Consider the following 16816-nt stretch of genomic DNA (forward strand, 5'->3'; position numbering starts at 1 on the left):
TTATATCTGGCACATAGTAGGTGCTCAGTAAATACTTGTTGAATGAGCATAGTGCCTATAGAGTACTTAGTTATATGCTTGTTGTCAGAGACTTTAGCCTTGTTTTCTGAGCAGAAGGGAGATTATTTGCCTTAGAAGGCTTTTAAAATCCATGGTGTTATTCATGGCTCCTCTAGTATGTTGTATTATGTAGGTAGCTGATACAGGCCTACATAGAAGGGAAAATATTAATTTCTTCTATGGAATAAGAAGACTTGCTGGTGTCTTCTGGGGCTTAAAGTGAGAAATTGGGTGAATACATTAGTCCGGGGGCTGTGATGTATTCCTGCAGGGGAAATAGAACTTCCTGCCCAATAATGTATGTTTGACCATTCTTCTTCTTACTTAAAATTTTATCATCTAGTGAGATTGTGCTATTGTGGGGCCATTGCTCTCTCTTGGTGTCTTCATTTGCCTTCTCTAGGTTAAGGAAAACATTGAGTTGTCTGGTTGGCCATATTTGTTCTAAGATGCAGGAATTCCAAATTCATTAATGTTATCCATGAACAATTGTAATCATTTTCTAAATAAATGTAATATGCTTAATTAATTTATTTACTAAATAGAACTGCCTTAGAATATCTCCATGTATCTCTACACTATAGTACTATTTTATTTCGGTCTTTTGAAGGAAATTATAGCTAGTCTTCACTTTCAGTCACAGTATAATAACTTTGTTTTTACACCTGTTTCCAGGGCTGTGTACATAGGTTACATATTGGTATGAATTCCAGGGGTGTGTACATAGGTTACATATTGGTATGAATCAGTCTTTAAAATTGTTTTCGTGACACTTAGCTGAGACTACGACAACAGTGATAATTTCAACTGAGAGTCAGAATGGAGGAAGGGATACTCTCCCCGCAAAGATTCTGTGGGAAAATACATGTAAAACAAATGCTAACATATATACTCAGTGTTCGTGTTGGTAGCTCTCTTTCCTTAGGTAAGGTTTGGCCGAACACCCCATTTTCAGGTTGGAGCATTCTCTTTTTGTGGACACATCCAGATTTTAATTCAGTCTCTGTTTGCAACCCAATAAGAGCTGTCCTTAAAACAAAGAAGGTGATAAGATTTGGCTGTCATTCTATTAGCTACTTACAATCTCCATGTATTAAAAATACCCCTGGGGAGTTATAAGCATGACAAAAAGCCAGAAAATATCAGATTGTTCAGTACGTGTGGTCAATTGCACAGTTAAAGTTGTCATCAAACATCAAGATTTCTCATAAATTATGAAAATGTTTTGAACAAAGCCCCTGATGGCAATGAAAGGAGAGGAAGTCCTAGATAGTGAGAGTTATTAATATGTGGCTAAGTTACTGAGGACATTTGTAGAGTCTTCAGACTCTCTCAAATACTGTTTCAGCTCAATTAATCTATGATTCCCATGAAACAGTATTTTCCAGAAGTATTATGGGCAATTGGTTAGTCTTTATGCTGTTTTTCAAAAACTTAAAATCATTTATAATTTCTAATTATGAATTATTTTGAATATACAAAAATTATAATAGACATGTATTTACTCACCACACACTGAGATTTAAGAGATGTTCATATTTTGCCATATTTTTTTTTGTGGACTCTCTTTTTAATTAGGTTTTACCTTTATAGCTAAAACTCCAGGTTTATCTCGTCTCCCTCCATTTCACTATATTGAAGTCATTCCATTTCCATTCATGTTTTTATTCTTTATTATACACGTGTATATCCATAAAGAATGCATGGTTTTGCTTTTGTGTTTATTAAAAAATTTTACATGAATGGTTTCATGTTATATATGTTGGACTTGCCTTTATGCTCTTCTGTCATCTCCATGATAGCATATGCCCTGGGTAACCTGTTGGGCCCAAGACAAGGAAAGGCACAGACCTGGAATCTAGAATGGACTTGGAATCATCTAACAGCTTTGTGTCAAGCCTGGCCATGCCAGGCCTTTAGCTGAAGCCCGACTGACCTACAGACAAGTGAGCAAGCAATAAGTGCCTTTGTTGTATATCACTGAGATTTTGTGGTTGTTTGCTATGCAGCAAAAACTGACTGACATATATTTTTATTATATATTGTATTAGGTATAACAGCATGCAATGTAGTTATCTGTATTGTTCCATATGGTTAAGTAATTCATCCATTTTTATTCATTTTTTATGAGAGAGACTTAAATTTCTTACTGGATGTATTTTTCATAATGTCTCTGGAAACTATTGTCTTTATTTCATGGTATTTTATTTCTGTAAACCAAAAATATCTGTTCCGAAAAGAAGGTGTTTAATGCTAGGTACGTTGTGATGCCTTCCACCAGTGGACTCAGACAAAATGAAATACAGGACAGTTATGGGTTAGGAACTGAGGATTGGCTTATATAATTTCGTTTTTTTTTTTGCGGTACGCGGGCCTCTCACTGTTGTGGCCTCTCCCATTGCGGAGCAACAGGCTCCAGACGCGCAGGCTCAGCGGCCATGGCTCACGGCCCCAACCGCTCCCCCGCATGTGGGATCCTCCCGGACCGGGGCACAAACCTGTGTCCCCTGCATCGGCAGGCGGACTCTCATCTACTGCGCCACCAGGGAAGCCCATAATTTCTTAATTATATACTTAAAGATCTCAAGTATTGTTAATTCATGACATAGTTTATTTGGTATAATAACTGGAATAGCAAAGAGAAATTTAAAACTATTGTAAAATTACTAGTATGGTTAGAAAAGCCATTCACCCTAACGTGTGGTTGGTGTACCTTTGCAGAGAAAAAAGCATCTAGAAGAATTTCACTAATAAAAATATGTTTTGTACCATAGATGACAGTGTTTTTGAAATGTAGGAAAGCATTCCAAATATTGTTTCCTTCTCAGCATGGGTAACTGATGCTGTCTAGGAGGCTTACAGGATGGAAATTATGTTTGTTATAATCATGCAATTATTTTACATTTGAAACAAGAGATACTCACACAAAAGCTACCACTCAGACCAAGACATGTGAAAGCCATTAGTGGTAATGAAAAATAGACTAAAATGAGATTAGCCCCTCTTGCATTTCCATACTACAGTTCATGGGAATAATAGAAACTAAGTCCAGTGAGTCACAAGTCTTCTAGGAGGCCTGCTTTAGGAAGTCTCTCTGAAGGGATCATTCAGGCCTGTAAATGCTTACCAGTAAATCATAACTTCTCAGAAACCTTTAGGTTGGAAAGGGATGAAGCCGATCCTGGTCATTTTTACTTTTTTGCTCTAGTTGAGGGAGAGAATGGGAATTGGCTAGATGACTGTCATCGTTTCAGCTTTTAGAGTCTTGAACTAAAAATAATAGCTAACACTTATTGACTACTTACTCCGGCCCAGAAACTGCTTTTTTTTTTTTTAAATGTAAACCTTCATCCTCAAAAGAGCAAGGTAGGGATTGATAGGGCCCTTTTGCAGATAGTGAAACTGAGGCACACAGAGGTAAAATGACTGACCCAAGGTCCGTGGCTGGTAAGTGAAGGATGCTAGATTGAACTCACCTCTCTCTGGCTTTCTGTGCTCTTAACTTTACACCCATGCCCCCTCTTAGTGGACAACGTGAACCTAGTAGCTGTTATATGTGGACATTTATGTAATATTGTAAAATGTGCAGAGGAAAGCAATTCTATTTTTAGGCCTTTTTCCTTATTTGAGAAAAGTTATACGATGCCACTGTCTACAACTTTGAATTGCAATGAATGTATCTCTCCCTTACAACTAGCACTGTATCTTGTCTGAGATGAGAAAGCTTTGAGTTTGGTCAAATGACTGTTTATAACTTTGAGAAGGAGACTTGGAAATAGGTTTGCTAAAGGGGATTCCTTGACTTATGTTGACTATAGCAGAACTGTTTGTTGCCTGGCCCCAAACTTTTTCCACCATGTCCTCCCATTTTGTTCACATTTCACGTAGAGAAAATGATCTGAGCCACGGGACATGGGCTGGGGGCTCCTGGGAAAGATTTCTTCCCCATGCTTTTTTGTCTTTGAAAGTGATGTGGAAATGTGATATTTGGAGCTTCTGTATTCACTTTGAGACTATGAAGAACAAGAGAATTATAGAGTTGCAGCTTGAAGTCATCTGATTTATCAACACTGAGCAAGAGTTGGAAGTGTAAGCCTCTGACTGAGTTGGCTCTTGAAGGTAGTCATTTGTTTTACCATCCTTGTTGTTGGTAAAAACTATACTTTACGTCAACTCTTCTGTTTACTAGATGTTCATGAAAAAGTTTTATCTTGTAGTAATTCAAATATCAAATTTTGTGATCTATATAATATTCACATATAAGTTTACTATAAACTTTTGCACAGTAAGCCAACTAAATACTTTATTTGTTGGTGTTGAGGTCACCAGATTCTTATCTTAGTGGTCTTCCCAGTTACTGTACAATTTTAAGTCATAATTAGTAATGACAAATAATTTTAATGTGAATTTTTCCCATAGAGCCAGGAGCCTGATTTTCTCTTAAAATCTAGACCTTTAGTTGAATTTTACATTGGTTATGTTCAGCATTGCAACTACACTTTCAAATAGTCTTGATACTGCAGGAGCAAACTCCAAGATTCTCTCTTGAAAAACCTCTCAGGCCTGTGTGGGACCCTCTGCCTTTTTAGGAACCACCCCTTTGTCTTTGCTTGGTGAAGTCCAGGCAACAGTCAATACTTATTAAGCAGAGTTAAGCAGAAATAAACCTGAAGTCAATTTATGGAAGGTGTGGTTGTGTTAATGGAATGGTGCACGCATGAGAGAGGGAGAGGGAAACAAGAACGAGAGTCACTGTATCTTAGATCACATTCATTAAAGGAAGAGTCCAAGACACAGATTTAGGTATATGTGAGTTGATGAGGAAGTGATTTTCAGGACAAATCTGTAAGGGAGTAAAGGAAGCACGATAAGGAAGGCAGAGAAGTTGAGCAATGATAAAGTCTTGGGTAAAGTCTAGCCTTAACCTGATTCAGAGGGCTCTGAGGCATAAATGGTCCAACCTGGAGCTGTCCTGCTTTGAGGCAAGAGGACCAGACTCTGTATCCCATATCGACCAATCATTGGCCATCCCCTGGGGTGGACATAATGGGGGTGATTACAGTGATATAATTTCCAAGGCATCTCCCGCTGAGGCAATGCTCTGGAGAAGGTCACAGGTACAAGCTGTTAGCAATAGCAATTTGAAGAGCTGGGAAATGGGCATATTAACCTGTAAAAGGGATTTAAGAGAGGCATGCACGGGCTTCCCTGGTGGCACAGTGGTTGAGAGTCCGCCTGCCGATGCGAGGGACACGGGTTCGTGCCCCGGTCTGGGAGGATCCCGCGTGCGGGGGAGTGGCTGGGCCTGTGAGCGGCTGAGCCTGCGCCCCGGAGCCTGTGCTCCACAACGGGAGAGGCCTGCGTACTGCAAAAAAAAAAAAAGAGGCACCCACATCATCTACTACAGGTTTACTTTTGGGTAGGAACCTGAAGTTTAAGGGAAGAGTTAAATTTAATTCAAAACAAGTTTATTGAATGCCTACTATGTGCAAAGCAATATACTAGGGCAAAGGGGGTTACAATGTGAATGATCTGTTGCCTTCAAGATGTGCAGTGTATAAGAAATAATTAAACATACAAGCATTATATTTATTCCTTAGATTTGTCTCCAGTATCAGGCTTTGTAAGTTATAAATTCCTATAAAGATAGTTACCTTCTATACTGTAGTATTCCTATAAAGATAGTCAAGTGAATTTGAAAATGTCTACTCTAAAATTAGATATAAACTCTCTCTGAGATTATTTTTAAAAATTATAGCCTACTGTTAATACAAAGAATTGAGTTGACTCTTCAAAAGTTTAGACTTTTTCCATGCATGTGAGAACAAAATTACATACTTTTAGAAGTGGAGGTCTGGCATTTTTATAATTCATTTCTTTTTGGTTTTGTTCCACTGAGTGAAAAGAAATGATTGGCTTTTATGTGTTACTCAGAGAAATCTGTTATACTTTATACCCTTTACTGTGCACACAAGACATGTTTCTGCTGTGGCCACTGCATCAAATATCATTTTTTAAAATTTATTTATTTTAATTTTGGTTGTGTTGGGTCTTTGCTGCGCGCAGGCTTTTCTCTGGTTGTGGCGAGTGGAGGCTTCTCGTGTTGCAGAGTACAAGCTCTAGGTGTGCGGGTTTCAGTAGTTGTGCCTCATGGGCTCTAGAGCGCAGGCTCAGTAGTTGTGGCACATGGGCTTAGTTGCTCCACGGAATGTGGGATCCTCCTGGGCCAGGGATCGAACCCGTGTCCCCTACATTGGCAGGCAGATTCCCAACCACTGTGCCACCAGGGAAGCCCTGCATCAAATATCTTGATGGTTCTATAGATGACCTTACTTAAATTGAAGAAATTGATTAGTGGTTTTCTGGAAGAATTCTGTCTGGTCGTCTAAACTTGAGCTGAAAAGGTATGGTGTATATACATGGAATTTTTCTACTAATGTTGTTATGGTAGAAAATTTAGTATTTATTCTATAACATGAGGCGATAAGAAACTATTGTATCCCCTTCATTTTTCCAGGTCAGATTTTCTCCAAGTTCCCATCCTGATGGACTGCCAAGAAATTAAATCTTAATCATTATTAAGGCTCTTTCCCTGCCACCTTTATCACCCAAAGGTTTTAAGAGTTCTTTACAGTTCAGAACATTATATCCTCGGTCTTTAGTCTTTTTTTATTTAATTTTTTTTATATTGATAGAGTTGGTTTACAATGTTGTGTTACTTTCAGGTGTATAGCAAAGCGATTCAGTTATACATATATCCATTCTTTTTCAGATTCTTTTCCCATATAGGTTATTACAGAATATTAAGTAGAGTTCCCTGTGCCATACAGTAGGTCCTTGTTGATTATTTTATGTATAGTAGTGTGTATATTTAATCCCAAACTCCTAATTTATCCCTCCCCCCAACCTTTCCCCTTTGGTAACTGTAAGCTTGCTTTTGAAGTCTGTGAGACTGTTTCTGTTTTGTAAATACGTTCATTTGTATCTTTTTTTTTTTTTTTTTAGATTCCATATATAAGTGACATCATATTTGTCGGGTTTACTTCACTTAGTATGATAATCTCTAGGTCCATCCATGTTGCTGCAAATGGTATTATTTCATTCTTTTTTGTGGCCCTCAGTCTTTAGTCTTAACTGTTCATATCCTAAGTTACATTACAGCATTGTCATTTCTGTGCCAAGACTGGGCATAAGATATTTCCCTAAGGTTCCCATGGACATGATTCTTAGTATTCTATGCCCATCACTCTTCCACAGGTTACCTTTAAGAGCCATAAGAAAGCTACTCACCTTTTGGAAAGAGGGTATGTGGATACATCTGTGTGGAGATGAGCTGTGGTCCCCTGCCTCTTTAAGAGAAGCTCTCCTACTTCCTCCTCCCCCTACCTCAATTCCCTCAACGTTCTCTTCTTTTTCTTTGGAACCTCAGTAATTCCTTCTATGAGTTTAAGTTTTTGAATATAAAATCCAGGAGAAGGTATTATATTCTGGGTACTCAAAAGCTTCTGTTTATATTTGGACACGAAAACATTTGAGGCAAAGGCAAGGGGACACATAGCTTAGAAAATCTTGGGATGGAGAGGGGAAAATACCTATGGATGGGAGAATAAAAAGCACATAGTGATATTTTGATAAATTATTCAGCCTTTTATTAATATTTGTTTTTATTTAAGACCTTATTATTTTTTAGAGCAATTTTAGGTTTAAAATAAAATTGAGAGAAAGGTAAAAAGATTTCCCACATACCCCCTTACCCCACACATGGATGGCTCCCACCACTATCAATATTATTCACTAGAATGGTACATTTTTTACCAAGTATAAACCTACATTGACCCACCATAATCACCCTAAGTCTATAGTTTACCTTAGGGTTTACTCTTGGTGTTGTACATTCTGTGGGTCTGGACAAGTATATGACATATATTCATAATTATCATATAGAGTATTTTCATTGCCCTAAAAAATCCTCTGTGCTCTGCCTATTCACCCCTCAACACCAACAACCACTGATCTTTTTACTGTCTCCATAGTTTTCTTTTTCAAGATTGTCATAGAATTGGAATCATACTGTATATTGCCTTCTCATATTAGCTTTATTCACTTAGTAATATGTATTTAACTTTACTCTGTCTTTTCATGGCTGGATAGCATTTTTCCTTTTAATGCCGAATAATATTCCACTGTCTGAATGTACCACAGTTTATTTATCCTTTCACCTACTAAAGGACATTTTGGTTGCTTCCAAGTTTTAGTAATTATGAATAAAGCTGCTATAAACATCCATATGCAGGTTTTTGTGTGGATGTAAGTTTTCAGTTCCTTTGATTAGATATTAAGGAGCACAACTGCTGGATCAAGTGGTAAAAGAATGTTTAGTTTTGTAAGAAACAGCCAAACTGTCTTCTAAAGTGGCTGTACTATTTTGCATTCCTATCAGCAATGAACAAGAGTTCCCGTTGCTCTGTATTCTCACCAGCATCACGTGTTGTCAGTGTTCCGGAGTTTGGCCATTCTAATTGGTATGTAGTTGAATCTCACTGTCGTTTTAATTTGCATTTCTCTGATGACATATGATGTAGAGCATATTTTCATATGCTTATTTGCCATCTGTATATCTTCTTTGGTGAGGTGTCTGTTAAGGTCTTTGGCCGTTTTTTAATAGAGTTATTTGTTTTCTTATTCTCATATTTTTCTTCTTCTTGAAAGAATAAAAAACAAAAGACATATTGATGTTCAGTGTTTAATTGTTGGTATTTGTTCTTTCAAAATATATTAGGAATCAAAGATAACCTTGTTCTAGTCAACATGTCCTAACCAGAAGAAAGTTTCTATTTATGTAACTTCTTTTCCAAAGAACGTTAGAGAAGTTGAGCCAGTAAATCAATTGCAGGTAGAAATAACGACATAAGAGGAAACTTTTGCTTGTTGATGTGTAGCTTTGTGGAAATAGGACCATTCAGAAGCAGACCTATAATGCATGCTGGGAGGGGATCATGGTGGAAATGGGGATGGGAATTGGTAGAACCAAAAGAGGTTCAACTCTGACACAGGCCTGGACTACTATGTTTGGCCCTCTCTCCATCCTATTTAGGTAATTCCTCTGGCTTTCCATTGACATGTGTCTGCAGAAAGGGACATAACATGGGAAACCCAAGGGAGAATTTACCTTTGAAAGGAATTTAAGGATATTATGAGACAACCACTTAAAAAAAAATCAGATGCCTTCTAAAATTTCTGTGAAGTCTGTAGGAGATAACTATTGTGTAAATAACCACAAATGGATAAGGTATGCAGAGTTAAATTTGTTCTTTAGTTCTAGGTGTTTTTGACATACCATGTTACTGATTCATTGCCAAGTTGGAGAAATAGAGAAATCTGAATCTTAATAATTTTCTCTTGATTCCTAATGTCCATTTTTGCAGAAAGGCATAAAAACCTTTGGGTAAAAATTGAGATCTAATCACAGCATAGAGATTGTTTACATATATCTACAAGAAAAATATTACCATACAGCTAGATAATGAGAACTCCTTATCACGTAATTTCTAATTTTCCCTGTGAGTAAGTGCCTTGAAGAATGTACCTTATTAAAAGAATGAATTCTGGTTACTCATTTTGTGTTCAGTGCCTATCAGGCCTTCCTAGTGGATGTGATTTCAATTTTTCTTACCAGATAGAACAGCTACTCTGTTCATCACAAAGCAGTGTGTTTATATTCCAAGATTTGTGATTTGATAACTTTACTAACCTAGTACCATCCTGTTGTTACTAACTAGTTGCTTTACATGGTTATTGTATTTTATAGTGTAAAACTGGAATTGGGACTTTAAAAAGTCTCTAATTCAGAGGTTTCCTTAAAATTCCCTGTGGTGCCTTGAAAAATATTCAAATGTTTATATTCAAATATTCAAATGTTGAATCAGAGTCTCCAGGAACCCACTAATCTTGTCCTTCACTGTTCTTTCAAAAATGATAAAACCTAAATCATCTTATAAACCACATAGTAAATTGATAAGTGTGGGGATACTGTAGCTTTCTCATTCAATCAGACTTTAAATTTATAAGTAGAGAATTGTAAAACGAGAAGATGGCCTCAAAATAAAGGCAGTTTAGTTTTAAAGGCTTTCTACTTCATAATCTCTTTGTGTTTGAAACAAATCTTAAAGTATTATGAGACTCTATGAAATCTTTCATCACTAATTGGAACAAAAAATGCTGTTGTCCTCAATTGCAGTCTCTTAATCTGCCATCAATCACTATGGGATAAAATATGGACCTACCCTTATGTTTACAGTGTTTAGTGGATGTTTTTGTAATGTTTAGTATTTTTTCATCATTTATATTGACATTTCTATCAAGAGTTTTTTTAAAAATTTTCTTTGAATAAGAATTTGGTAAAATAAAGTGCAGAATGAAGATAAAGATATTGATGGTGTCTATTTTTAGAGAAGAAGGGCTTCTTTCCCACAAAATAATCTTAAACTTTAAAAATTAAAGATTTTATAATAGGGACAAATTGCCCTTTAAGCGAGTAATCAAGTCAGAGAAGAGTTACTTTGTTTAGTTTTGCCTGTCTGAAATCTATAAATGTAATCATTCTATGTACTTCTGTACCTTCCTTTTACTGTTCAGTGGTGGGTTTTTGAGATTCTTCTTTATTTATACTCTTAGTATATAGCTCACTCATTTCCACCACCATGGACATGGCAGAGTGTAAATATTCAAGTTTATTTATCTATTCTACTGTTAATGGATATTAGGATTATTGTCAGAATAATGTGTTGTCACACTGTTGCCGTGAATATTTTAAAAAATATTTATTGATACATAAATACCATAAATTTCACTCATTTAGAGTGCACATACAGTTCAATAGTTTTTATAATATTTATAAAATTTTGAAAGTTTCAGCAAAATCTAATTTTAGAACATTTCATCATGCCAAAAAGAAACCCTGTACCTGTTAATAGTCACTCTCTACCCTCACCTCACCTCTTCTTTCAGTCCCTGGAAACCACTAGTCTACTTTCTATTTCTGTAGATTTGCCTATTCTGGACATTTCATGTAAACAGACTCATATAACATGTGGCCTTTTGTGTCTGGCTTCCTTCATTTAACACATTGTTTTCAACATTCATCCTTATTGTATCAGTACTTCATCCTGTTTTATTGCCAAATAGTAGTTCATTGTATGGATAGATCACATTTTGTTTGTCTTTATATCAGTTGATGGACATTTGGGTTTCCACTATTTGTGAACAAGTGTTTGTGGGGACATAATTCTTTATAAGTTTCATATGTAGATACTTAGTAGTGAAATTGCTGGATTATATAGTAACTCGATGTATCATATTTTGAGGTACTGCCAAACTGTTTCAAGAGAGTCAGTATCATTTTACATTCCCATTAGCAATGTATGAGAGTTCCAGTTTCTCCACCTCCTTGCCAACACTTATTACAGTATGTCTTTTTGATAACGGTCATCTTAATGGTGTGAACTGGTATCTCATTGTGTTATTGATTTGCATTTCCCTGATGACTAATGATGTTGAGCATCTTTCCATGTGCTTATTTCATTCATATATCTTCTTTGGAGAAAGAAGGTATATTCAAACCCTTTTCCCATTTTAAAATTTGACATTCGATTTTTATTGTTGAGTTGCAAGAATTCTTTACATATATTATAAATATGTGCTGGAAACAAACCCCTTATCAGGTATATAATTTGAAAATGTTTTCTCCCATTCTGTGGGTTGTCATTTCACTTTCTTTTTTTAGAATATTTATTTATTTATTTATTTGGCTGTGTCGGGTCTTAGTTGCAGCACACGGGATCTTTGTTGCGGTATGCGGGATCTTTCGTTGTGGCACACGGGCTCTAGAGCACGCGGGCTCAGTGGTTGTGGCACGCAGGCTCCAGAGTGCACGGGCTCAGTAGTAGCGGCTTGTGGGCTCTCTAGTTGTGGCGTGCGGGCTCTAGAGCACATGGGGTCAGTAGTTGTGGCACATGGGCTTTGTTACCCCGCAGCATGTGGGATCTTAATTCCCCAACCAGGGATCAAACCTGCGTCCCCTGCATCAGAAGGCAGATTCTTAACCACTGGACCACCAGGGAAGCCCCTTATTTCACTTTCTTGATGGTGTCCTTTGATGCATAAACATTTTAAATTTTAATACAGTCCAACTTCTCTTTTTCTTTCATTGCTTGCGCTTTTAGTGTCACATATAAGAAACCAAAGATTTCTTAATTCACAGTCCCCAAAACTACTTCAGAGTCCCAAAGACTTATGCCTAGGTTTTCTTCTAAAAACTTTATAGCTTTAACTTTCATGTTTAGTCTTTGATCAATTTTTGAGTTAATTTTTGTATATGGTGTGAGATAGGGTCCAGTTTCATCTTTTGCATGTAGATATTTGGTGGTCCCAGCATCATTTATTGAAAAACCCCATTGAATTGTCTTGGTACCTTTCTTGAAACCAATTGAATGTAAACATAAGGGTTTATTTCTAGACTCTAAATTCTGTTCCATTGACCTATTTGTCTATTCTTGTGCCAGTACCACACGTTTTAATTTCTGTAGCTTTGAAGTCAGGATGTATGCCCTTTATCTTTTACATTTAATACGATAACCCTTATTTGATCTCAAAAGTTTTACACTTTAGTAGTATAAAATTATAAAATATAATAAACAAAGAAAAAATGAATAATACTCATAATACCACCAACCAGAATTAGTACTTTAGGACATTCTTTTGGTCTCTTTTTAAGCAGCATTGTAAACTTAATTTTCAGTTGATCCACATGCAGTGTGATAAGCAGTGAGCATATTTTTCTTCTGAGACAATCTTCATGAAGTTCTTGTGTAATATTTAAACTTTTATATTTTAATAACTTAGATATAATTGAAACACGTAAATGTCAATTAATGACAAAGTGAGTTTTCTATTTGCACCTTATTTTTATGGTCTTCAATGCTGTTTGTAAGGGGAGGCAGTTTACTTTCTTATATAATGCAGAGTTTTTACTGAGCTCAAGTAAGATTACTTTGAATTATATGGTTATTTTTACTTTTATATAACTTCTATACCATTACACAATTTCTGTTATAATCATAATCAAAGCTGTCAGTTTGCCACTTAAAAGCGCTTTATGAAGATTGTCAAAACCAGTGGTTACTCAGTTAAACAAAAAAGATAATCAGAAAAATTATGAAACATAAGCATATTCAAATAGAATCCACTGGATTCTAAATATTTACAAATATCAGCATTCTACTATATTTCCCCAAAGAGAAGTCTTTTCCAGGAAAAGTGAAGATTCAACCTTTTGTTTATTTGTGTTTGATTCCTAACTCTAGGCTATGAAGTTTTAATGCTTATGTGAGACCTCTGCCTCCCCAGGCCTTTGAGAAAGTCCCTTTGAAATAATTCCTTTGTGGGGGATGGGTGATCCTCCACCAGGAGTTGGGGCAACAAGGGCACAATAGCCCTGATGATGTGAAATCAACTGTACTGACAGATTGGCGAAGTGTGGGAAAAGTATACTCATAAAATATACTCTGAATTAATACAATAGAGATCCAAATTCCTCATACATAGAGAAAATATGACTCAAAATAAAATTATCTCTAATTGATAGAATGCTAAAACCAAGAGTCATTCTTTCTTTTTAAACACATATCAGATTTATCACTGAGTCTTATGGACTGTACCTTCAAATATATGATAAATCTGTCTACTTTTCTCCATCTTAGAGCTCTACCTTAAGCCTAGCTATGTAATCTCAACACTACATGTCTTCTGGCATCTTCTCTTGCATACTTAATCCATTCTCCATACAGTGTACAGATGTTTTAGAAATGTAAATTGGGTCATGTTACCTCCCCATTAAAAACCCTCCGATGTTTTCTTGAGTGAAGTAAGTCAGAAAGAGAAAGACAAATACCGTATGCTAACACATATATATGGAATTTAAGAAAAAAAAAATGTCATGAAGAACCTAGGGGTAAGACAGGAATAAAGACACAGACCTACTAGAGAATGGACTGAGGATATGGGGAGGGGGAAGGGTAAGCTGTGACAAAGTGAGAGAGTGGCATGGACATATATACACTACCAAACATAAAATAGATAGCTAGTGGGAAGCAGCCGCATAGCACAGGGAGATCAGCTCGGTGCTTTGTGACCAGCTAGAAGGGTGGGATAGGGGAGGGTGGGAGGGAGGGAGACACAAGAGGGAAGAAATATGGGAACATATGTATATGTATAACTGATTCACTTTGTTATAAAGCAGAAACTAACACACCATTGTAAAGCAATTATACTCCAATAAAGATGTAAAAAAAAAAAATCCTCAAATCATTAAGGAAGTGGCAGACATGTTCAATGAAGAAATATGTGTGCTAAGAAAAACACTCAGATATATTTATCTTCATTCCTAAGAGTATGTGAATAATATAACTTGAAATATAGTAATGGTTTAATGATAATCCAGAAAAGTCTTCTAATCCAGTTAACAAATAAAATTTCTTATTATTACTTTTTTGTAGTGTGGCATGTCTGGCAGTCTGCATAAAGGAGAGTGGAAGTATAGAGGGAATAAAATTGAGAAAGCTTAGTCATAAATTGCCATCATGCACATATAATATTCTGCTATATTTCTAACAACCTCTAAGCCATAATTTTCTAATGGAGTGAAATAACTGTCAGAGGCAAATCAGTACTTTCAAAGTACACACTAATATTCTGTGAAATTAGAAATTGACCTTTTTTGCTTTCTTTTTTCCTTTCAAAGAATAAATACATGTGGGTTTAGATATTTGGAGTATATACAGCACTTGAAATACAAATCTCTTGATGATCTCTGCTGAAAAATAATGTGTATTGTTATATGTCTTCTTCCTTATTGTTAATAGATTATAAATAAAACTTGTTTCTATAAAATATGGTTAATAATCAATCAAGACAAGTTTTGTTTTAATATTTGGCAGGATATGTTGCTCAGATTACAACTTGAATAGAAATGAAATATTTTAAAATTAAACACTAAGCAATTAAAAAGTGAACACTATTTTCTCCCACAATGCTTATGCTTAAAATTCATACTAACTTGGAGTGAATATTCATATGAGATCTACTGTATGATAAAAATTTTTTTTCCACAGGGAACAAATTGTTGACTATAAATCAAGCTGCTAAACTCGCTCTGTGAAGTAACTATGAAAACGTTTTAGGTTTTAAGGTTTTTTTTTCCTTTTTTCTCCAGTTTTATTGAGAAATAATTGACATATGTTATTATATAAGTTGAGGGCATATAGTGTGATGATTTGTTTTACATATATTGTGAAATGATTTTGTATAAGTTCTTGAGATGTTTAGTTGCTCTTACTGCATTCAAGCCATTTGGCAAGTTGTTGTTCTAGCTGGGGTTGTTTGAAAGGAAAGGTGGATGTTCCACATAAAATAGTACAGAAGTTTCTAATTCCGTGGAATCTATCTGCAGATTGTTGGATTGGCACATATTCAAGATGTTTGTTACTTTTCAGTTTCTATCACTATAGTCTCTTTCATATTTGCTGCTATAGAGGTGGTATAGTATAGTATATAGTTAAGGCATTGGCTCTGAAACCTACAGGGGCTCAAATCCTAGCTCCACCAGTTACTAGTAATGTGACCTTGGACAAACTATTACATTTTCTGGGACACAATTTTTTTCATCAGTAAGATGGAGATTTTAAAAAAAGTTCTCATGGGTCTCATGGGAAGATGAAGTGGGATGTTGCATGCAAAGCACTTAGAGCTATTTCCAGTAGGTAATAAGGCACAGCTCTCAGAAGGTTTTTGCCTACACTTTCTCATCTTTCTCTACTCCTAGGTGATCGTAGCTTTGGGAGAATGGAAGGAAATACATTCTCCCCCAGATTAAGGAGATGGGGCCTGAGATCTGCTTGACTCTTAGGACAATAGGCATGTACAATCTCATGAAGTGAGGAGAGGTTAAGGGAAAAATGGAAGAGATGTATTGCAGTGCCAGGAATATTCAACCCAGAGAAGGAATACACGGACCAGTGAGGAGCAGCCTTTAGGGAAGCATCATCAATGTGAGCCTGCAAATTCCCCTACTCTCGTTCTTATCTGGTTCACCTTCTGCCTTGATTTACGATGCTCTACACTTTCATTCTACAGTTGAGCCTTGAAGAATGTGGAGGTTAGGGGCATGGAGCCCCCAACCCCAGTCAGAGATCCGTGTATAACTTTACAGTCATTCTTCTGTATCTGCAGTTCCACGTCTGCAGATTCAACTGCTGGACCATGTAGTACTGTAGTATTTACTATTGAAAAAAATCTGTGTATGAGTGGACCTGTGTAGTTCAGACCCATTTTACTCAGGGTCAACTGTACTTTGCTGTTGTTGTTGCTTGTTTTTGTTTTGTTTTTTTTAACTAGTGAAAGTTTACATGTTAGCTGATAATTTGGGGTTTTACAGTTGTGGAATTGTAGGTTCCCTTAATCAGAATTCTTATGTGAATGGTCATAATTGGAATCAGATCTTCTTTGGGAAATAGCATCTTCTACACTGGTGCTTCTGTGTTATTGTCATTTCCTTTACACTGTAGGCAACGACTGTCAATCCAGAGAAAGATGCTCTCGGTAGATAGCATGAGATGATTACTTAGCATGGAACTTAAGGAGAAGAGTGTCACTGTAGATTATTTGGATATCTAACCACCTTATAAAAATGACATATAGTTTA

The sequence above is a fragment of the Stenella coeruleoalba genome (genome assembly GCF_951394435.1).
Source record: "Stenella coeruleoalba genome assembly, chromosome: 3".
Lineage (NCBI taxonomy): Eukaryota > Metazoa > Chordata > Mammalia > Artiodactyla > Delphinidae > Stenella > Stenella coeruleoalba.